The 18,949-nt window shown below is 37.2% G+C and overlaps 1 long non-coding RNA gene across 2 annotated transcripts in view; it reads left to right on the forward strand.

Annotated features, from left to right (window-relative positions):
• The window catches only part of LOC111093486, a 45,605-nt gene that overhangs the window by 22,020 nt on the left and 4,636 nt on the right, over positions 1-18,949 (forward strand). The window contains exons 3-4 of one of the 2 annotated variants that reach the window (XR_005382014.1): positions 13,610-13,832; positions 14,053-14,132. This is a non-coding gene — a long non-coding RNA (uncharacterized LOC111093486). The remainder of the gene's footprint in view (positions 1-13,609; positions 13,833-14,052; positions 14,133-18,949) is intronic. The other variant, XR_005382013.1, reaches the window with a different exon arrangement.

The following is an 18,949-nucleotide window of genomic DNA, read 5'->3' on the forward strand; positions in this document are numbered from 1 at the left end:
TCTGAAATTAGTTTTGAACCTCCTTCACTCATCCCTTCTCATTTTAATAGAATGACTCCTGAACAATTGGCCTGAATTCATGAGACATAATAGCATCTATTGGATCAATGGTGAACCATTGTTCAAAACATGAGAACTGTACGTAGGAGCCAGGGAACTGACAGGACGTTGAGAGTGTTTGTTTATGCAGTGATGAACCTGATCTATGTGGGCACTGAGTGGATAACAGAATCTCAAAAAAGAGACAAATATATCTGTCCATAGCATTAATCTGTATCCGTAGGCTAGCAGGAAAAAATCAATGTGGCTTCTGAGAAGAGAAGGCATCTCCCCAGGAGATCAGTAGCTTGAAAAATTAAGACATTTATAGTGAAAATTAACCAATATCCTTTTTAAAAACTTTTGAGATACTCTTAGACATGCAGAAGAATCTCAAAAATAGTACAGAGTTCCTATAGCCCCATCATTCAGTGTCTGCTAATGTTAACATTTAACAAAACCATAGTACAACGCTCATACCTAAGAAATTAACATTTGCACAGTGGTGTCAACTAAACAGAAGACTTTATTCAGATTTTACCAATGCTTCCACTGATATCTCTTTTCTATTTGAGATCTAGTCCAGGATGTCCTGTCTGCTTGGTATCTTCTGATCTGTACCAATTTCCTGTCTTTCCTTGACTTTTAAGACCTTGACGCTTTGAAAGTAATGGTCTGTTGTTTTGTGAAATGTCCCTTAAATTTGGCTTCTCATGATTAGATTGAACTTGTGCATTTGGGGGATGAATATCACAGGAGTGATGGAGCCTCCCATGACAGTGGGAAGTACATACATGATATCTATCTATCTTAACTGCTGGTGAATTAACCTTGACCCTACCCTAGAGTGGTGTCTGCTAGGATTCTCCTCTATAAACTTACCATTTTCTCTTTGGAAGTAATAAATATTTATTTGAGGCAGATTCTTTGAGACTATGAAAATAATCTATTTATTTTTAAAAATTTTACTAATTCTAGCTACTATTGGTGGATCTTTATTGTGCAGTTCCAGTGATGATTTTCTATTTTCCTCATTCTTTCTACTTTTACTAGTTGAAATTTCTCCAGGAGTAAGAATTATCCCTTCCCTCTCATTTATTTATTTATTCAGTTATTATTATTTTTTGCAACAGTATGAACTCAGAGTTTTTTTATTTTATTCTTTGGGTTAAATTCCAATACTATAATTATTTATTTTGTTGCTGAATTGTTTCATATTTGGCTACTGGGAGCTCTTTCAGTTTGGCTCCTATATTGTTGCCTACTTTCATCCTCTTTTTTTGAGCACATCCTCATTTTCTGGCATTACAAAGCCTCCATAGTCATCTTGCATATTCTTTGCTGTAGCTGTGGAATCAACCACTTCTCCATAAGCCCTGGTTTCTTGTACTGCAAAATAGATTTAGGAACCAAAATTTGGGCACTGGATGTGCTCATTTCTAGACTGTAGTGTCATTACTTTCGGGTCTGCAGACAGAACCAGAAAATATATGTATTATGTTAACCTGTACATGCATGCGTATTCATATTTATTTCTTCATATATGTACATGTATGTATATTTATATTTTATAAAAACATTAGTCTATATTGATACTTCTGAGTCCAGTCCAGCAATCACATGATGCAGTCTAGCCACCCTCCTCTTTATTTGTAACTTCTTTCTCACACTGAGAAATCAGACTCTCATGACAGGTAGTCCACTCCTTGCTTGTTTGGTCCTAATACACACATAAAGTAGTTTCAAATTGCTAACCTATATCCCCAGAGGAAAACAAATTTACCAAATAAGTTACTGTGTCATATACAGTTCTGTCTATAGCCTTTTAGTATTCAGTCAAAATAGATTTCCCAAAGATAGACATGCAGACATTTATGGGATCTATGTATCCCAAAGATATATAGATTGTCTCTCCCTAGTCTGATCAGTGAACTTACATGATTCACTTGTGACAGAGTCATTTCTCATAGTGTGCATTCCCTCTGGAGTGTCCCATCTACACAACATGCTTGTTGATTTTTAAAAGCATAAGTTACATACAGCAAATTTGCTCTTTGTGATTTATGGTTTTATGGATTTTTGACAAATGGATAGTCATATGTTGACTGCCACAGTTCCATTGAGAACAATTGCATTCCCCCTACTATCATCCAACTCCTGGCAACCACTGATCTGCTTTCCATCTCTATAGCTTGGCTTTTTCCAGGACGTTGTATAAATAGAATCATATAATATGTAGCTTTGGGGACTGGGCTTCTTTCTCACAGCAAATGGGTTTAAGATTCATCCATGTTGCTGGGTCAATTAGTAGTTTGTTTCTACTTTTTCCTAAGTAGTATTTCATTGTATGGGTGTTACCATAGTTTATCCATTTTTGTTTGAAGGTCACATGGATTATTTCTAGCTTTTGGAAATGGTGAATAAAAATTTTATAAAAATTCACCATAGGTCTTTATGTGAACGCAAGTTTTCCTTTTGTTGAGTAAATAAGTAGGCATGGAATTCCTAATCATGTAGTAGGTGTATATTTAACACTAAGAAAATGCTCGACTGTTTAGCAAAAATGTTTACCATTTTCCTTTCTCATCAGCAAACTGGCGATGTAAGATAGTTCTAATTGCTCTGCATTCTTGCTGGCATATGGTCTTGTCAAGTTTTTTGGTTTTAGCCATTCTAATAGGTGAATAAGGGTATTATACTGTGGTGTTATTTACATTTCCCTAGTGACCAATGATATTAATCATTTTTCATATGCTTAAATGCCATTATGGGCAACATGCCTAATAGATCATTTGTCCATTAAAAAAAATTGGGTTGGTCTATTTTCTTATTTTTGAGTTTTGAGAGTTCTTTATGTATTCTGGATACAAATCCTTTGTCAGAAATGTGATTTGCAAATATTTTTTTCTAGTTTGTGGCTTGTCTTTTCAATATATTAAGTGTGTCCTTTTCAGCGCAAAAGTTTTTAATTTTGACAAAGTCTAATTAATTATTTTTTTCTTTTATGGATTGTGGTTCATTATTAAAATTAAAAACTGCCTATCCAAAGGTCATGAAAATTTGTTCCTATATTTTCTTATAGAAATTTTATAGTTTTGTAATTTAAATGACTCTGTTGTCCATTTTGAGTTATAATTTATTTTCTACAAAGCATGAGGAATTAGTTTAACACTTTTCTTTTTTTTTTGCATATGGATGTCCTCCAAGTCCAGCAGCATTTGTTGAGGAAATGATTCTTTCTACATTTCTACATTTGCAACTTTGTTCAAAATCAATTGACTAGTTTTTTGTGGGTCTATTTCTAGACTATCAGTTCTGTTCCATTGATCTCTACGTCTTGTATTTTGTTGGTATTATACTGTCTTAGTTTTTGTAGATTGATAGTAAATCTTGAAATCAAGTAGTATGAGTCCTCCAACTTTGTTTTCCTTTCCCAACATTGTTTTGACTGTTCTAGTTCCCTTTCTTTTCTATATGTATCTTACAATTAACTTTTCAATGGCTACAAATAAAGAATTCTTAGATTTTGATTGGAGATGCCCTGAATCTATAGATCAAATTAAGGAGACTTGACATTGTAAGAATATTGTCTTCTAATTCTTAACCACACCATATATCCCCATTTATTTAGATTGTCTGTTTTTTATCAGAATTTTGTAGTATTTAGTATACAGATCCTATACATATATATTTTATATTCTAATATTAAAATTTTTAAAAAATCCAATGTTTCATTTTTAGTATATATAAGTTGATCCTTGTATGTTGGCTTTGTATGGTGTGACCTGGGTGAGCTCACTTACTAGGTCTTTCCAATCTGTGTGCTTCTTATTACATAGGCTAGGAATTAAATATAGTATTGGATAGAGGTGGTGATAGAGGACATCCTTGTCCATTGATGGTTGGGCGGGGGTAAAAGCATTCAGACTTCACCGGCAAGTACAAAATACTTAAGCTTTACATATCCTCACAGGTTAAGGATCAGTTCTTAGGTTTCTAAAAGTTTTTTTTTTTTAATCATAAATAGATCTTGACTTTTGTTAAATGCTTTTTCTGCATATATTGAGCTGATCATATTTTTTCCCTTTTTATTCTGTTAATGTGTAAGTGTATTCAATGATTTTTGAGTATTAAGCCATGGAGTCCTTGGAATAAACCTTACTTTGTCATGATTTTTTTAAATGTAAGTTTAGGGAAAAAAGTATTGGTAGAACAGGTTCACTGTTAGCAGTAAAAATCTCTATGCTCTGGTGCAAACCAAAGAGAAGCCCAAGTACTGCTGAGAATCAACCTTCTCCCTAGAAGTTACATAGAGCAGGGCAACTGGAAACAGGGCTCTCAAAGACAAGAAGACAAGGTGCTGCATCCTTTTCTTGTCTGGCCTGGAAATATCTGAAACAGTGCTAGTCTTACCTGACCTCATTCATCTCCTGCATAAGACAGATATCTAATGCTGTGTCCTGAAGATGCCATCCTCTGATTATTTAATCAAACATCAATCTTGGTAGTGCTGTGAAGGGATTTTACAGATGGATTTAAGGGGGCTAATCAGCTGACTTTAAAATACGGTGATTATATAATGGATTATCCAGTGGGCTCAATGTAATTGCCTTAGCCCTTAAGTGCAGAAAAGAAAGTCTGAGAGATGCTGCAGAAGGGGAGGTTGGGGAGATTCAAAGCATGCAAAGGATTTGATCTGTCATTGCTGGTTTGAAGGTGGAGGAAGAGAGACAAAGAGCATGGATGGCCTTTATGAGTAGGGAATGGCATCTGGCAAACAGCCAGCATTTAATCCTACAACCCATGGAATGTAATCCTGCCAACAACCTGAATGAGCTTGGAAGCACACATGGCCCCTGGGGGGCTATCTCTGTGGGTAAAGGTCTCATCTCCAGAAGGAGCCTCATTATGAGCCCAAAAGCTAGTCCAACAGGTTCCTATAAGACTCTGACTAGCCGTCAGCCTCACTTTCCTTACCCCTAAAATGAGGATGGCAGTACCCACAGGGCTTTGAAGGATTGTGAGGGCAAAGTTGTAGTATTAACTGTTAAGTTATATGCATATGTGAGGTTGCTATTATGCATTTTGAATTAAAACTCAGGGAAAGTTGGTAAACTAGATTTCATGCTTCCTATTTAAAATGAGTAACTTCTCAATGAGACTTCAAGAAACCCCAGAGCCTCTCAATGATTTCAAATGCTTCCAGGAACTTCTCAAAGCAACATTATAGCGTGTACATTTCAAATTGAGAAATGAAATCTTTGTTAACCCTCCCTGTTAGGAGAAGCCATGGGTTGCTGAACTGTGCATGGGGTCAGGGTGTCCCAGCCCAAGATGACAAAGGCTCACTGCCTTGAAGGACAAAAGAGGGAACAAACCCAAACAAGTTTCAGGCTGAGCCCAGGATCTTTGTGACCAAAAGAACAAGAGACTTTCATTTTCTCTTAGGCTGTCTAGCCTTTGAATAGTGAAATGTCAGGATTCTGTGTACTGATTATATTTTGCCCAAACTATCAGAGGCCGTAATGAGTCTCACATCTTGTGTGCAGCTCACACCATACAATCAGCCCTTGCTTCATAGCAAGGCCAAGTGCTGACCTTACCCTGTCCCTTTTCTCTTTTAATTAGAATTGATCAAAATTGCAACATTTTCCCCATCCCTCCCTTTCATCCTTGCAATTTTGGTAGAATGTAATGTAGGCAGTATTTTGATATTTATGTCCCCAAACTTGCCATTGTTGGTATCAGTTTGCTTAGTGTTCATGATCATTTCTGAGGGGTTGCATCAGGCTCATTCTCCAAGCATGGAAACCACAGCCAGACAGTTGTCAAGGCAACAGAAAATGCACACTGTGAACTACCAAGGAAAGGCCCTTTCTGGCTGCTTACAGTCTGTACAATATTGAAGTGCAAACTTAATTTTCAAGCTTGGCAAAAAGATCTCTTTTACGGCTAATTATAAAATGTACCCAACGTTATTAGACTGGGTGATAGATGATTGCCTGCTAAATGTGACGTAAAAAATTAAGGCAGTTTTCAAAGCAGAGGGACCTAAATTAAGTGTGCCTAAAGGATCAATTGCTTATTTTTGTCATTCTGCATAACCCGAACAGAACAGCTGTGTGTGTGTATGTGTGTGTGTGTGTGTGTGTGTATGTAGGAGCTTCCAAACTCATATTTATTTGAGTCACGTCATACTTTTTTGCTTTCAGATGTATTCAAATGAAGGTAGGAGTTACCCCACCCATATTTAGATTTTTTGGGGAAGGAAGACTTTAAATTAAATCCCTGTTGATCAGCATTAAGAATTTTAAATTACTCCCAGCAGGTGAGATTATAAAATCAGAATTTGCATGCTAATTCCAGATGGTTAAGTGATATTATATCTTCCCTCTCTCTCTCTCTCTCTTTTTTTTTTTTTTTTGCCTGCTCTAATTCTCTTCCCACATTCTTGCTTGTCAACAAACTCCAAATCAATGCTAACTTGTTAATTTAATAAAAAGATGTGGTGACTCAGGATCGAAGGAGTCAAGGCAAAAACCCTGATCTACTAATCCACTGTCTTAGTTAATGTGTTCCTTTGAAAATAGAGTCTTTAAATCTGACTTAATATGAACAGCTGATTCAAAGCCTGGTGGTCATTCTGAGAGTGAAGGGGAATTCATTGAGTTAGGCTGTCGAATGAGTTGACATAAACATTCACCTCTTTTTTCTTGGGTGAGCCTCGACTCTTGGTAAACAGGCCAGAATTGCATGGAGGGTGACATTATCAGGTACCTTTCTTCAGGCTCTCACCCTGGGAAAAGACAAATGGAACTTCCAGCCTTTAGAAGAAGAGATTAGATTTACCTGAGGGAGAGGTAAGATCTTTTCACTCTTGTAGACTCCACTGATTGGCTATGGAATACTATAGTGTTTATCGTCCTCACACAGATACAGAAGGCTATTGAGGCTGGTCTTCTAGAGGATAAAAATGTCATAGAAACTAGTTATGCATTAGTATGTAATGTATAACATATTTACCTATACCTGTGAAGGCCACATGTCTCTCTTTAGCCTGAAATACTCCTGGGACTTCATTTTATACACTGGATGCATCTCTACAGGCAGAGGGATGGGAAAGATTATTATGTGGTAAATAGACATGTCAATCAGGCCTGTTTGGATAACTCACAGCAATAAACCAGGTTTTTCATTTCCTCTATAGCTTTTTGGGGAATTATTATTTCTCTTTATAGCTTTTCCATGTGTGTTTAAACAGGTCTTAAATGTAGGTGTTTAAGATATTAGAATTAGAGTTTCACAGAGGACTGAGTATAATTAACTCCTGACTTAAATTCCTTTCCTGTTCCATTTCTAGACTGGTGTGGAGGTAGTGGGAGGTTGTAACAGGGAAGAATGGCATCAAATAAAAAAGTGAATTAAAATGAAATGGTTGAAATCTATTTTGCAATAAGCAGCTTTCTGAAATTGTATATAAAATGCAAGATGTATATGGACTCTGCCTAAGAATGGATCAGTAGCTTGCATCATTCCTCAAATGAGTCCTTGTCCCACAAAAGATTAACTATGAACACAAACCAAGAGTTTGTAAAATATGCAAATGGACTAGAATGCCACCAAATAGCTCTGTGTCAAAGGAAGGTCTGTTTGCAGGCACCACGCTGAAGTGGGCTGCCCTGCTCCCAGTGAATGACCCAGGAGGAGGGAGGGCCTGGCACAATGGAAGCCCTTGTGCCTTATACTGGGTGCCCGTTATGGCTGTTCCCAACTCTGTGTGAGTGTCCTCTCTCAAACCTCCCACCGGGTCTCTACTTCAGCATTTTATTTGTGGCAATCAAGGAAATAACATGAATAAAGTGCTAATAAGCTCTGAAATGCTCGCCAAATGTTTATCATTTAAAAAGGGAGATTTGGCAACACAGTTTAATGCCACATAAACGTCGATCAGTTTTGCCCATCACCATTGGAAATTGTGACATTCAAAATGTCTGTTAATGCTTCCATTTACTAATCTTTTTGCTAATAAGCTACTTCATATTCATATAATCAACATCCCTAGATATTAAGATCTGCTATCAATACATGCCAATACTTTCCTTCTCATTCGGGGCTGGGTAGGATGCCCCCTGAGAGGCACCGTAGGGTGATTGAATGACTCAGAGGTGGAATGCGGAATGTAATCTAGTGGCATTGAAAAATGGTGCTGTCAGAAATTACCTTACGCTCTGGTAAGTATGTCTAAAATAGTCAGGGATTATTTAACTTCAAGCAAATTATACATCAAAGATTATTGAACACTTTTTTTTAAAGGCAGATTTTACAAGCATGCTGGAAAGGAAAATTAAATTAAAAGGATTTCCTTCTAACATGAGTTAGTGAAGAAATAGATTTGATAGTGATGTCCAATAAGCAGATGAAATTACATGTTAGAATGATTAAAGGTAAAACTATCACTTTTCTGTTGTGAAGGTAAAATGAGGAGTATTCTAGTCACAAAGGAAAAATACAAGTAAAGCAACATAAAAACTAATGTGGGGTTGTGTAAAGGACTGGATGTTTGTGTCTTCTCAAAATTCTGAAGTCCAAACCCCATAATAAAGGGAGATGATTAGGTTGTGAGGGTGGAGCCCTTGTGAATGGGATCAGTGCCCTCACAAAGTGACTTCAGAGAGTGCATATGCCCTTTCTCCACAGTGTAAGGACACAACAGGAAGAGTATTATCACTAGCCCCTGACCATGCTGTCACTCTGATCTTAGACTTTCAACCTCCAGAGCCGTGAGCAATAAATGCCTGCTGTTGATAAGGCATCCGATGCATGGTACTTTGTAGCAAGCAGCCTGAATCGACTATGGCGGGTTGGAAATCAAAACTCAGATTCTCTGACTCCCAGCCCTAGCATGCCATAGCTGTGGGGTGTGTGTGTGTGGTGGATGCACCAGGGCTGCACCTGGACTCCTAATCTACAACAGAATGGGCACAATTGCCGCTGCCTTATGGGTAGGAGAACAAAGATAAAATGAGATCACTGTACAAAAGCATTTTATAAACTGTTATATAAATAATTCATTCATTCTTTGGATATTATCTTGAAATTGAAAAAAATATCTACAAGGGAAATTTTCTCTGTTTATCACCACTACCTCCTACCCTTATAGAAAAATATTTTCATGAGCTTTTTGGTCCAGAGTTAAAAAGAGAGAAGCAAAAAAAAAAAAAAAAAAAAAAAAAGAAAAAAAAAAGAGAGAAGCAAGGAAAATAATTATTCAACCATAATTGATGTCAAGCAAAGTGGGAAAATCTCTTAATTTATTGGAGTCTAAATATCCTCAGTTACAAAACCCAAATGATAAAATGCGGTGTTTTGTAAGCTCTAATACTTAATACAAATGTACTTATTTTATTTCCTCTCTTACTTACTCATTACTCTTACTTACTCATTTCTCCAATTTCTTTTGCTGCTGATATGTTTTTGCTCTAGTAAGTTTAAAAAAATTAAAATGCATTATTCCTGGATTCAGATACCTCCCTGGGAATTTTTGTAAGAAAACAGTATACAATTCATATAACATACGAAATAGATGTTAATTGATGATTTATGTTATCAGTAAGGCTTCTAGTCAAGAGTAGACTACTAGTAATTAATATTTGGGAGAATCAAAAGTTACATCCAGATTTTCAACCGCACAAAATACTGGTGCCCCTGACCCCTGCATTGTTCAAGGGTCAATGTACATTGAAATACGTATCTGCATTTCCTTCCTGATAAAACACCTCAGTTGGTTTACTCCCACCCTAACTCTCCATCTCATGAGCTGCATCTCACCCTTCTGTCGCCTTTTGCCTTGGGAACTTCAGCTCCATTCCCATCTCAGCCAAAAATAAGATCTAATTTTCCATCCATTAAGGTAATGCCTTGTGATTCAAAACACACCTCAAGATTCTCCTTGCTGAGAAAGCTTGTTTCAAGGTCTCTGGAAGAGTCATGTGGATGCATTTGGTTAAAAATTGTAACTCTTCATATTCACAGAATGTTGCAATTAAAGAGTGCTTCCTCTTATATACATGACCTCATTGATTTTCATTCATATAAGGAAGAAGGTAACATCCATAATGAAGCTTTTTTACATGCATCCTTTCATCGGTTATAAAAGAAAGCCACCAATGTTTAAAACAGGTAAAGTCCAGTATTTCTTGGCCAGGAAGCAAGACAGCTCGGTCAGTACACATTTCTATCAAAACCCAGAGCTCTTGCTTTCAAGATTTTCTGTGGTTTGCTGCTGTTTGAGTCTGATACGCCTAGTTATGTTTGTTTGCTACTGAGTGCTCTGTGTTCTCTGAGTTTCCTGGCTCTGTAATTTGGTACTTTTCATTATGTTTGGGAAGTTCTTGGCCATTGTTACTTCAAATATTCCTTCCCCATCATCTTCTCTTCTCCTTCCAATATTCTCATTACATGTACGTTATACTTTTTGAAATTGTCCTACAGTTCTTGAATGCTCTGTTCTGTATTTCCACCCTTTTTGTCTTTGCTTTTTCATTTGGAAAGCTGTTATTGATCTGTCTTCAAGCTCAGTGATTTCCTCGACTGTGCCAAGTCTACTAATGAGCCCATCAGAGGTGTTCTTCATTTTTGTTAGTGCTTTTTATTTCTAGTATTTCCTTCTGATTTTTTCTTAGAGTTTCCATCTCTCTGCCTACATTACCCATCTCTTCTTGCACACTGTCTAATTTCTCCATTAGGACCTTTAACATGTTAAATAGTTATTTTAAGATCTCTGCCTAATAATTCCAACATGTGTGTCTTTTCTGAGTCTAGTTCTGATGCTTGTTTTTTCTCTCTAGACTGTGGGGCTTTTTTTTATTTTGTTTTTTGTCTTTGGTATATCTTGTAATTTTTTTGTTGGAAGTCAGGCATGTTGTATTAGGTAAGAGGAACTCAGGTAAATGGGCATTGAGTATGAAAATGTATGGTCATCTGGTTGGGAGTTTTGCTGTTTAGCATGTCCTGTAGATACCAGAGGTCTCCAATTCCTATAGTGTCCCCATTTTGTCTCTCTCTTTTTTAAAATGTTATTAAAATTCAACTTGGCTTTTTAAAAATATATATGTTATTTAAATTAAATTTTCCAACATACAGTATAACACCCAGTGCTCATCCCATCAAGTCCCCTCCTTAGTGCCCCTCACCCAGTTACCCCATCCCCTTATCCTTCTCCCCTTCTACAATCCTTTGTATCTGCTCTTTTTTTTTTTTTTAAATTTTTTTAATTCTTATTTATTTATGATAGTCACAGAGAGAGAGAGAGAGAGAGAGAGAGAGGCAGAGACACAGGCAGAGGGAGAAGCAGGCTCCATGCACCGGGAGCCTGACGTGGGATTCGATCCCAGGTCTCCAGGATCGCGCCCTGGGCCAAAGGCAGGCGCTAAACCACTGCGCCACCCAGGGATCCCCTTTGTATCTGCTCTTGACTCAGGCTTCCCTAAGTACGCTTCCCCAGGGAAAAGGCAGGTCAGCTCTCTGAGCTGTACTCCACTGTTACCATACTGGAGTCCTTTGGTGTGGTGATAATGTATAGAGGAGAAGAAACATTGTACAATCTCATCAATCAAATTATTTCTGTAAATGAGTCTGTGTCATGGAGTTGTGACTTTCACAAACATTTCCTCTACGGTATTTTTTACCTGCCCCTAGTCTTTTCTGAGTGCAGCATTTCCAATCTTTTCCCTCAAAACCATAATCCTTGTTGACTATGCTTTGTTTTTATATCATATTCAAGTAGACAGGAAGTTCAGACTCTGCTGTCATGGGAAGAATGAATTTTCCCTAACATGAATATGGCTCTAGTCAAGTCTTTTCCAATGGAGCAAAGGCTTTTATTATGGACACATGTTGCAAAGATTACTTTTCCCTTCCTCCTATTGCCATGAGTAGATCTCTCACATCTTCATCTTGAGATCCTGTGAGTTTCCTGAAGGCAAAGCCCATGAAAGAATGTCTCCCTGCCCTTCCCAGATTATCACCCTGTGTGGTTTCTTGCTCATGTGAGTTCACATTGCTTTGAGTAATTCAACAAAGTTACCCTTTGAGTGTTCCTACCAGTATATGGCTCCAGTGGCTTTCACTCCAAGTAAGCAGACCTAGCCTGTGTCCCTCCAGATTTTGGGTTCACAGTTTGCCTTGCAACTTCAATTCTCTCATGAGTCCAAGAAATGTCTTTGATTTTCCAAGAAAGAGGTCAGCTTCTTGTTGTGGGAATAGAGTGATTTCCAAGCTTGTTATGTATCAGAACTGAAACCAGAAGTTCTAAATATTTCCCTTAACCTGAGAACCTTCACCAGATTCTAAGAAGGAAAAAACAAAGTCTACAAAGTAATCCAGCATTCACTCATTGCTAATTTTTGTCTTATTAAAAAGGAAGGAAATGCCAACATATTAACTTTTTTTTAAATCTCCTTGTTCTTTATAGAGGAAAAAGGATGGCGAAAAATTTGCTGAAATAGTCTGGGGGCATAAAAACTTAGGTGTACCACATTTAAAAAGACAACAATTCATCCAACCCAGTATACTGTCTGACTGTGCTGATTAAGACATTTTTTGGGGAGCAAGATCAACAGAGATTAGGGCAAATGCCTCTGCTTCCTGGCCAGTGATGAATCTATTGTCCACAAAATCATGAGAATCCTTAAAACCACAACATCATAGCATGTCAGAACTGGATGGAGGATAGAAAATCCTCCTTTATGTTGTTTAAATCCTGTAGACTTTAAGACATTTGTCTTAAAATGTCTTAAAAACATAACATTAGTGATAATGAGAAAAAGAAGACAAGCAAGACATCCACTTTTCCCCTTTCTATCTTGTCATCAAGGCATTTGTGAACATATCATAAAGCTATGTATATCATAAATCTACTGTCACCTCCATCACTTCTCCATTCCATCTGAGTGTCAGAAAAGGAAATGAGGAAGACTTTTATGTTCTTGCTCTTTGGTTCAAATGATGAGGAAGACTTTAACAAGACAGAAAGAGAGATGAGGCACAGCAAGAATAATAAACCTAAGGCCACAAGTGTGTAATAAGAAAATATTTATGCAAGACTTTAGATTTCTCAACATGAGTCATCTGAGGATAGTCTTGAAAATGGTATTTTTGTTTTGTTTGTCTGGAACATTATATAACTTGTCGTATGCTTGGTTGTCTTACAGTCTTAGATGTCAGAATAGGAAGTAAAAGTCAATCTTGTTTAACATTCTTCACACTGTGCTTAAATCTTTGGGATTGCCAGGGACCAGATGACCTCTGCTGAGCCCCCAGCTCCACAGGGCTCATTAATCCCCCAACCAATTTACTTTATGCTCCAGAGCACTGGCTGTTAGAAAGTTCTTTCTCTTGCTGAACCCGATACTATTTTCTTATAAATCCATGAATTGATCTTAATTATTGCACAAAATAAATATCTTTGACAATTGAGAGATTAGCCCACATACGAATTTTGTATTTACTGGGCAGTTTTTCTGAGACAAAAAATTGGATGAAATTTGACAATTCTTTCTTTCATTTTCAGGAATCTCAAAATAGATAAATCAAAAAGCCTAGCCTCAGTGATTTAAGGAGTTCAGTAAACTGACCTATAAATAAAGCCAGCTGAAAGAAGTTTGGAACATAGAACACAGAAATGTCTATATTTCTCTCTAAGGAGTGAATGAACACGTGTCCCTGAGGAGCCCAGAGGGCAGGAATCTGCCTCTAGTTTGTGCAGATTAAAGACCACTTTCTCATCTAGAGTGGTAAGTGATTGTTAACGGGGGGGGGGGGGGGGGGGGGGGGGGGGCAGTGAGTTATATTAAAGGAAGCATTTCTAATTCCAACTATTAGGATACACATGAACATTGGCAGCTGTGAGCATATTAAGTGAGAGCATAATAGACTAAATATTACAGAGAGACTGTCACATTCAATCTTGATAGATGAGACAGAAATTAGTTCCCAGAATATTCTCATTTTCAGAAAGACACTGGACCTTGAATTGGAAGAACTTGGAAAAATTAAAAGGCGTGGAGACATTATTGTACTGAATGTGATTTCAGGTAGGTGATTTGTTTTAATGTCAGCCAAAGTCTGAGCCCATCGGGGAAAAGGCAGCATGCTGGTGGCAGAAGGAGGGAGCTGGAGACAGGAAGACATGTGAAACACGGATTCAAGAGAAAATGGCCCTGGGAAGCAAGGCAGATGGTTTTTGTTTTTAAATTATTTTATTATTTTTTATTCATTTTTTTATTTGAGTATAGTTATTCCACAATGTTACATTGGCTCCAGACATACAACATAACTGATTCAACTTCTCTAGATGTTATGCTCACAAGTGTAGCCACCATCTGTACCATATAACACTGGAGCTTCTCAATCTCCTCCAGTTGAGAACTGTGAGCAGAGATAGTAGCAGTGAGAGTGGGCTCCAGCGTCTGGAATCAGCAGGGAGCACTGAGGAAAAGGTTTGTAATCTCAGCACCTGAGCTCTGTGTAGATACAAAACGCAAACACCAGCTGAGCACCAAGTGCTCAGACAACCATACGAACAAAGGAAAAGAAACAATGGCCAATTTATAATGCAATGTCATTAACTAAAAGAATTCAGAACCTGCGGGAGGATCTTGCTCTGGCACATCCCCAGAATCTAAGTTGATTGATTTTTAAAACTAAAACATGAGTCATTTTGTTTAATGGATTAAATGTGGTATGGATAATAATGTCTCAGTGATGATTCAAATTCAAACTTACTTGTCATGAAGAAAGATCATGTTTGAAGAAAATAATGATTAGAGGGCCACAGGTAGTAATTACTTTCTGAGAAAAAGTGGTGCTTCCATCTGTAAAATCTTCCATCCTTATAGAAATTTATTTGACATAGCCAAATGCCTTTCCCTTAAGCTCACTTTTGATTGGACAAAGCTAAAGTAGGTTTCCTTTATTGATTCATTTGCTTTAATAAATTGGCATCTAGAAAATTCATAAACAATCTGCAACAAAACCTAACTGAAGTTTTGTTGAGCTGTTTTTAAAATAAGATTCTTCTATCTTAGAATTTTCAACACCAGCTTACCTCCTCTATAGACAGACCAAAAAAAAAGGAAAAGTTCTTAGTGCTTTACTTTGAGGAAAAATGTCTTAATTTTGAATATGTAATAAGAAAGAGTGTTATGCATATTTTGTTTTATCCCATATACATACAGCTATTACTTGGTTTCTTTGTGAACCTCACAGCTGGAGTTACAGACTGATGATCATTTCACATACCGGCCTAATCTCCATGGCAGTTGTCCAAATGAGTTATTTAACTGACAAATATATTCAGACTCTCGGATAGGTTATGTGATCATTCTCTTTCTCTTCAAGGATAATGAGAAGCTCAGTGCCAATTAGTTTAGAAGTTTATTGGAGGGGTGAACAGGGGGGAGGAATCACTCTTGTTTCTCATGGGGCTAAGCTTATTGTGAAAATTTAAATTAGAAACAAAAAAAGTATGTCTGGGTGGCTCAGTCAGTTAAGTGTCCAACTCTTGATTTTGGATCATGTCATGATCTCAGGGTGGTGAGATAGAGCCCTACATCAGGCTCCATGCTCAGCAGGGGGGTCTGCTTGAGATACTCTCTCACTCTCACTCTGCCTCCCCATAAAATCTTAAAAAGAAATAAAAACAAAACAATGGGTTGCAGAAAATTAATCTCTAATTTCTAACCTAATTGTTGAGAAAAGTATTTGAGATTTATTGGTTTCCCTTTATTCAATGTTGATATAGTAGTTACTTAATTGTACCACTATCATAAACAAAAGCCAGCATTTATGGTATGCTCTTCCAAATTAAAAAGCAGAAGGCAGCACTCCCCACCCCAAAAGACACACACACACACACACACACACACAAACACAGGCTCAGGGATCCCTGGGTGGCGCAGCGGTTTGGCGCCTGCCTTTGGCCCAGGGCGCGATCCTGCAGACCCGGGATCGAATCCTACGTCAGGCTCCCGGTGCATGGAGCCTGCTTCTCCCTCTGCCTGTGTCTCTGCCTCTCTCTCTCTGTGACTATCATAAAACAAACAAACAAACAAACAAACACAGGCTCAAAACAGCAGCTACCTAAATCTGAATCTCTCCACGTATCCTTCAAAGAGCACACAGGACAACGAGGATTATGAGAGTCACCTGTAATCCTTACCTACAACAAAACAAGGAGAAAACGAATAATATAAACTACAAATGTAATTGGGGAGAGCATTCTGAGCAGCAGAGCCAGGCTCAGAATTCAGGCTGCAGCAGAGAGAAGCAAAGGTTGAATGTCAGAGAAAGATTGCGGTGTAACAGCGGCGGAGGAGGAAAACATTTTCCTCACCCTCTTAGGGTGCCTGACTGCGTCAGAAAATTAAACGGACAGAGACAGCTTAACAAGAGAAAAGTATACACATTTCTTTAATAAAGTTTGAAATGATGGAGCAGCCTTCAAAAGAAATGAAAAGTCGAGGAAACAGCCATATATTTTTATCTTGGGTCTGAGGAAGACAGGACAGTCATGGAGGAATATGACAGGTTCAGGAGAATGGGGTAAGTGCAGCAAACAGGTGTCCTTTTGTTTTTGGAGATAATGATGCTCCTTTTCTCTGGGTACCTTCTAGGTACACAGAGGGCACCTCTTATGTGAGGCCTCTATGAACTGTTTCAGAGAAGAGGGGTGAGAGGGGTTGAAGGTCAGAGTGACCATCCTGTTTCTGCGTGTTTCTCAAATTCCTTCAGTTTAAAATATGCAACATGTCAATGTGCCATATTTGGGGATAGTATGTCCAATATGTTCCCAATCACAGTGGTGGAATGAGAAGGTGCTCACAGAAGAGGGGCCCCTCTTGAGTAGGGAGGTGTTGAGAACAAGTCTGAGACCTCGGGGATCAGAGCACTGGCTAGTGTGGGATTAAAAAGAGGAGGCTTAAAACTCCATCAGACTGGACTTGAGAGTCTTCCGGGGATGAAGGAGGCAGAAGGAAGGCCCAAGGGGGAAGGAAAGAAGTGTAGCAAAAGGCTTACGTTATAGAAAGAAAAGAATATTACTCATCACGAAGCACTTTGATCACCCTAAAAAATTAGAAGACAAATGAAGAAGCAGATTCCACATTCAAGGGGGGAAAAAAAGAAAGAAAGAAAAGAAAAATACTTAAATGTTACAAGAAATCGGTTAAAAACAAAGTGAGGAAGAGTATAAGACACTCCTGAAAAACATATAACAGATTTGAATAATAAGGAAGATACTCCTTGTTCAGGGATACAACAAAACAACATTATAAACCTGTCCATTCTTCTGAATTGATGTAAAAACTGAATGCAATCAAAATAAAAATACTAACGAGCTTGGCTTATTTTTCCCTTGGGCTAGATATATGATTCTAAAGTGCATATGGATTCTTTAAAAATATGGAAAAATAGCCAAGGACTCTCTGAAAAGAAACTAAAGGGGTCTTCACCCTTGAAGTATTATAATATTCCACTAACTAAGCTTCTGCAATTAAAGCAATGTGGAAACGTTTCACGAGTGGACAGACCAATGGAACAGAGTATAAAGTCTAGAAAATATGGAACATTTGTATGTTATAAAAGCTGCATCTTAAATCATTGGGAAAATTAAGAATTTTCTCGTAAATGGCATTCAAACACTAGATTCATTGATGAGAATGTAAAATTGGATTTATATTTCACATAAGAAGAAACCCCAAATGATCAGTGATCTAAAGGTAACACTGAAACCATGTAAATGCTCAAATAGAACATAATCTTGGAGGGAGGAAACATTCAAAACCCAGATACAATATAAGATTGATAAAATCAACTCTGTGTATGGGTGTGGGTGTGTGTTTCAATGTAGCAAATAGAACAGAAGTAACCATCAAAGCTAAAATAAAATAGCATGCTTTTCATCTGAATAATTTAAGTTTGTTAATCAAAATGCTTTATCTATTTTCAGAATAAATAGAGTAACATCCAGATGCAATTTTGTGACATTCATACAAATCTCAGTAAAAAGTACATCCTCCAAGTATTCAGGCAGAAAAAGTCAATTTACCTAAAATAAAGAAAAATAATCTTTGTCTCAGACTTTTCCATGGTAATGAATATCAGATATAAACAAGAGTGCCATTTACAGAGATTTAAAGGGGAAAGGTTGTAACCACGAATCTAGACTAAACAAGTTTTTCTTCATCTGTAAAAGCAAAAACAAATAGTCAAGGCTTTAGAATGCAGTTCATTTCCGTGCCCTTTATAAACAACAAAACATGAGAAAACACCCCCACACACACTGAATATGTATTGCATCAAAGCAAAGCAAAAACTTGAGAATGTGGAAATTATGGCAGATATATTAGAGAACATTCGGATTTTTTAAATTGTAATAATTATTGAAAAAAATTGAACACAGGGTGCATATATTTTTTAAATTTTCATAAAAGTGAAAGGAGTCTTTTTCTCTCTCTCCCTCTCTCTCTCACACACCTTTAAGTTCCAAATTATTGGCAACCAAAATTAAGAATTAGATGTAGGAAAAGAGCAAGGAAATACAAAGTTGCTAATTTTCTACTTTTACATCAAGAAGTATCAATAAAAACTGTCTTTCTTTGGCAATAGTAATGAAATATTGTTTCAAGTGCATGTCCTAAGATTCAAAGAAGCTTATTAGATAATTAAAAATACATGTGTACATCTTTTTAATTATTAGAAGTAAGAAACATTAAAAATAGTCAATTCTTTAAAAAAAGAAAACAAGAAAAGAGCAAGCCAAAGAAACAAGGATACAAAACATCAACTTCCTAAAGCTGATTTCTGCACTTATAAGGTGGGTTACTTTAAACCTAATTCAAAGGTTAATTTG

Source organism: Canis lupus, chromosome 31 (assembly GCF_011100685.1).
Source record: "Canis lupus familiaris isolate Mischka breed German Shepherd chromosome 31, alternate assembly UU_Cfam_GSD_1.0, whole genome shotgun sequence".
Lineage (NCBI taxonomy): Eukaryota > Metazoa > Chordata > Mammalia > Carnivora > Canidae > Canis > Canis lupus.